General features: G+C 37.2%; 1 protein-coding gene across 1 annotated transcript in view; it reads left to right on the forward strand.

Moving 5' to 3' along the window:
* LOC135075961 (WD and tetratricopeptide repeats protein 1) overlaps nucleotides 1-4,355 on the forward strand; it is a 33,057-nt gene extending 28,702 nt beyond the window's left edge. Inside the window, exon 19 of the mRNA XM_063970408.1 lies at nucleotides 998-4,355. The gene's annotated coding sequence lies outside the window, so the exon portion shown is untranslated. The remainder of the gene's footprint in view (nucleotides 1-997) is intronic.
* Nucleotides 4,356-6,000: the final 1,645 nt, after the last annotated feature.

A 6,000-nucleotide genomic window follows, 5' to 3' on the forward strand; every position in this document is an offset into this window, starting at 1 on the left:
CTGGCGTTTACCAGCTCTTAGTCTAAGAGATGAGGAGACGAGAGATGTGCGACTAAGCAGGCTGATTAATGCCACCAAAGCGTAGAAACGGGTATGAATGTGAGCTGTGCTCTCCGCCTTGGTGGAAACTGGGCCTTATGTAGATATTGACCTAGGTAGGTACAGTATACTATAGGTTTTGATGCTCTTAGGGATACTACTACAATGAAGGTATTGACATTGAAGGTACAAACCCGCAATTTAGCGTCTTACAGTACAGTCACACAAGAACACTATCCCTCACAAAACAACACACGCTCGGCGCGGCCTACACCAACCAGCGCCGCATGCGCTCCGACCCCTTCGAGGCCATGCTGCTCAATATCTCCTTTGCTGGGAATCCAGATCGAGAGCTGCAGGCTGAAGCCTGCAGGCCCTCATAGGTAAGGGTCCACTTAAGTACAGCATAAGGCTCGGTTCCCACTAGAACGAAGACGTGAGGAGACGAAAGATGTGCGACTAAGCTGGCTGGTTATTTACACCAACGCGGAGAGATCTGAAGACGAAAGGGCTAGAGATCCCACTTAAAATGAGGTGCGATTTTGGTCAAATACCTGCCTTGTTATGCATAAAAAAAGGATGTGAGCTGTGCGTAGCGGAGATGTATGTCGACATACAGCACAGCTCATCATCATTTCTACTGAAGCTGAGCGGAGAAAGAAGTGGCAATAACGAAATCTGATTGGTTATTCAAAATACATCTCTAGGCTCCGCTCCTTTCCACCTTGGTGGAAACTGGGCCTTTCGTAGGTACAGTATAATATGGTCGTTGACCCACGTAGGAATAGGTCCGCAATATACTTCCTTATTATACTGTCCCACGCAGACAGTACGATGAAGTTTAGATTCTTATAATACAGGAACACATGGGCACAATCAGTATGACTTATGCACACACTTACCGTAACAAAAGTAAATGCAAATCGACACATCGCTACATACAGAATTATCTTTTCAGGCAATGATCAGCACACGGCATTTTGTGTCCGGCAGGGTGCTCTCGCGAGGCCCACAACTCATCAGTCATTTGTACATAGTCTTACATGGAAGTGAATGCTAGTTCTGACGCACACTCCTTAAATATTTGACAGTCACATTATAGCTGTCATTCTGACAGATGACAAGGAATACAAAGTTAGTGAGTGTGTGCCTCAGAACAAGCATTCGATTGTTTATTCTCCTTAAAATTATATTATTTCCAACGGGGAGTAAGTTTTTGTTTCAACACGAGTGCAGTTCGTATGATGGTGCCAAGGTTTATTACTTTAAATTTTAATAAACGATTATTTATCTGATTAAATATGCAGTAGTGCGATATGATAAAGTGTTAGGATGTTTATATTTAAGTATTTTTTTACGGACTGAATATGATGGAGAGCTAAGACGTTTCTCCCGTCTAGCAAATGAAAAGGCGTATTAAAAAGTAACGGTTTTTATTCAATGATGTCAGTAGCCAAAGCCACTTAGATCATAGTATTTGTCGTCTAGATTATATCGTCAATAAAAAAGATATAAAATATATAAACTCTGAAGCTTTTAGAGAAAAATATAACTATATTTATATCCATGAATGTTTTTAGATTTAAGAATACGCATATCCAATTATTATTAAAATAGTATCAATGTTAACGATGCATAATAAAAATACATAGTTAAAATAGTCAATATTAATTACCGATTGTATACTAGCCCAGCGCACTGCCTCATTGCCTTGCCCGATCCTATTGACATCATTGAATTCAGTGCGATTTTATTAAACCTTGTAAGGTATAACTTCGATACATGATCACGGGATAGTGTACGAATGAGGGTTACCGTTTTATGGTTTATGGTTTAAGACATTTATTTCTTTAAAAGAATTACATTCACTTACAAGAGAAATACAAAATTAACCTTAAAATTATACATTATTTAAAGTTTTTAGCACTACCAGTTGGCGCCAAAGAATAAGCATCTGTAACTTGCTAGTGGCTAAGACAGTGGCGCCAACTGATGAGCGCTGAAGCGGTAGGACTATCGCACTTACCAAGATGGCGCTACTGTAGAGTAAACTTGTCACTCGCCAGTGGTGCCAACTGTTAAGTAGAAAAACGATAGCCCTCATTCGAATTAAGCTATGCTTCACAAGGTCTAAAGTCCGGTCGCCGAGCACATAGAATTTCGTCCAATGACCCCAAGCTACCCAGCCTTATTATATTACTGTCGCGCTCGCACACTAACTGCGGCCGCCCGTGGCATAGTCGCGACAGCAATATAATTACGCGCAAGCGATAAGGTCATTAAACGAAATTCTATCTGCTCGGCGACCGGGCTTTAGTCCTAATATCGAGGCTTATAATAAACATTTAACATGTCATTTAATAAAGGAATAATGGATGTTAATGTTCAGGTGCAAACGGTTTAATTTCCGGTTCACTAGTTGAAAAGGAACAATCGTAGATCCTAAAAAAGTAATCTATGCTCTGTGGTAGCTTCGTGCGTCATAAGTGGCGATGTGAAAATATTTTCCGGACGACAGCGCATCAATATAAACACTGTTGCACCTTCTGTAGACGTAATTAGGTGCATTATTGCAACAAAAATGTATAGCCAGATGTGCTGTTGTTTCTATAATAAAACTTTGTGTTTTGGAATAAGTAAATGAAGACAAGATTGTTCCTACGTCATTTAATTATGTGTTTAAATATATGGAATTAATCTGTTGATCATTTAACCTCTCTGGGAGAGTGTTGTCTTCGAAATGTAACAGTAACGCTGTCATTTGAAACATAGGCCGAGGCCTTAATATGATTTATATGACACTCCGCTGGATCGGATGTTACGTATCACGGAAATGTATAAATATGCGAAATAATGTTATAACGGTTATCACGGTTTTTCATACGAACATTATGGTAAGTGTCGCTGTTAAATTGACTTATAATTTTGGAATGTTACTCAAAACTTAGATGACGCTACTAGCACAAACAGTCTACAAACTGTATCGTGATTCGTGACGTAATATTTGTAACTAATTAACTGTCAAATCAAATTACATTGTTATTGACTCAACACTGATTAATTTAAATGTTAACTGTATTAAACTTATTTTGCTGTTTTAATCATGTGTTGAACATCAATAGTAGAAAACTCTGTGCTAGTGCTACACTCTGGTGGCAGATATTTGCAATAATACGATCGATTGACTCAATCCCTCACACGGCGAGATGTAAAATATTTTTATAATTATTGTAGCTTATGAATTGATTTTAGAAGTTATAATAAAAATATGGTAAGATAATCCGGCTTATTGCTAACCTACGGTTAAAGTTATGGGATCTCAAATTTGACCTTTACTTCGTCACGTTGATATCTTGAGGTACAAACAGACCTCTCATTAAGTTCAACTATGTGAATTTTAAGTAATTTGAAATAGGTGCTATTTGAAGAATGTACAGTCACTGTACACAAAAATAGTGTACTCGACAGTTGTGCAAAACGAAACCATTTCTGCTGTGTGAGAACTACCTTTAATGGAAATAGTAAATGCAGTTTATACTGGCCTTATTGTGTGTGATCATTTTTGTGTTCCATCTGTGTTTAGTCACACGATGGTCTTTATAATGTTATTTTAATTCAGTAAATTGAAAAATATCCTAATTTATCTATCTTGTCTATGGTAATATTATTATGCATTATCAAATTGACAACTGACGGCGCGAAGTCGATAGTCAGTCATCGTTAAAAGCATAAAAATGTTGCTTCAAAAAGTTCAATCAACTTTCTAAAACGATGATTAGTTGATCATTGAAACACGTTGGGGCTATGTGTGTGTTGTGACAGCTGTAGCTTTGTGGCTGTCAAATTTCTTCGAATTCCACTTCTACCACTTGCACACCAAACGAATACAGACCTTATTTGTGTGACACGCTGTTTCATGTTTGTTTTATTGAGAATCACACTTTAAACAGACACAATAAGACTGCGTATCGCTGCGCTGTTCATGATTTATTATTAAATAATTTGACATTCGAACCATAGACAACTACTGTATCAATATGACAGTTCGAATGTCGAGTTGTTAAACCAATTAATCCGATAGTAGATCCGTAGTTAGTCTCAAATATATTAACAGTTAAATAAAGTTATATTTTAAAACTGAATACACTTGTTTGTCTCTTCTTGTGGTGATTATGGAAACACCAAGTTTTGTATGAATCTATCTTTTGTTACACGGTTCCTTATAAACATATTCGGTGGTGTATTTGATTGTATGATTTTTATATAAGAATGGATTTTATGTAAGGACTGGCTGTAAAATACGTACGAGGGATAGAGAAATAAAGGTGTACGATGTAGAATTCTCATTCTAGATTTAATTATTTTATATAACCCAAAGTTAGAATTTATTAATATCAAGACTTATTATTTACTGTAATATGTTACGAAAGACTATATACCTAGGCTTAGAAATGTTAGATTACATTTATATGGATTTATGTTAATAATAACGTACGTTTACTTCAATGTGGGGGTGTAAGGTGACGTCAACACGATAGACATTTTCATAATTTCTTGTTTTATTTCCATACTAGCTGACCCGGCGAACTTTGTTCCGCCTTAATGGCAATAAATAAGCAGACTTTTTTTTTAATTTCGAACGGGATAAAAAGTATCCTATGTCCTTCTCCTGGCTCTAAACTACCTCCCTGACAATTTTCAGCTAAATCGGTTCAGCCGTTCTTGAGTTATAAGTGGAGTAAGTAACACGACTTTCTTTTATATATATATAGAAGATTAAAGTTGAACGTCGATCAACATTTGTTGACTTATACAGTCATGTTTTTGTTTATATTTGAGCGTTATTATAATGTACTCGCCCGTTGTATGAAATGTCAGTCCACTTTATTTTTAAAAGAATATTAGTAATTTGTATTGTACAAGTTACCAATAGTCCTGTTAACCCTTCAAGGTAAGCTACGAGTGTACGCTAGGGTATGCTTCATGTGAGTTCGAACTACCGACCTCCGACAAGTCTGAAGTCGGCAGTCCGACATCGACACCATTAGGGTATTGTCACCTCAAACGATTATGTAGTCATTTCATATCGATAGCTACAGGAATACTACTATGGTTGTAGTAGTAGTAGTGTAGGTCTTGACAGAGGCAATTGTGGTTTGTTGTTATGAGGTATATTGACATTGTTGTATGTGTGACTTTTGTATGAAACAACCGTCGCGTGAGCATGCTTATGATAAACACAACTGCTTGCGTATTTCACTTGCTATTATGAATATACTGTCAATCGGACTTATTAGTTTTATGTGATTGTATACCTAGTTAAATTGAAAAACACATAAAAGAGGGATGTATTTATTATGAAGGGAATTCCACTCGCACAAGACCCGTCGCTCCAGCAGCACTCTCGTTCTTCCGCCGCACCGAACCGTTGCCTTCCGGGGTAGCTTCAGGTTTGCCGCCTCCAAGTGCTGGAATGACTTGCCACCGCCATTACGTCGTCTGCAAACATTGTACACTTTTAAAAAGAAATACCGGGAACACATTTTTAACGAACAAACACTGGAGTAGGTTACTTGTATCCTTACCTAAAGGTTTCAGACGATCAAGCACGGAAGTGGGCAAGACGATCGAGACTGCTGTAGCCTGACATCACTACTTGAAAATTGACATTTTTTTTCTCCGGACATACTATTTGTAACACCATTATAACACCATATTAAATACTTGTTTCATGATTATTATTTTAATTCTAATGACATCATAACTATATATTTGACACTAATTGAAATTGAATTATATGTTTAGACGACCAATACTGCTGGAATTTATTTATTTTTTATTTTGTTTTTTGTTTGTGGGTACGCGTGTAACGCTCTGAACAATATGGGATGAACTAAATTGTCTAATCGCGCGCAATCAATCATTCGATTGCACAAACCGGTTTTGCGGGCGTCGAGACAC

The sequence above is a fragment of the Ostrinia nubilalis genome, chromosome 11 (genome assembly GCF_963855985.1).
Source record: "Ostrinia nubilalis chromosome 11, ilOstNubi1.1, whole genome shotgun sequence".
NCBI classification, from domain to species: domain Eukaryota; kingdom Metazoa; phylum Arthropoda; class Insecta; order Lepidoptera; family Crambidae; genus Ostrinia; species Ostrinia nubilalis.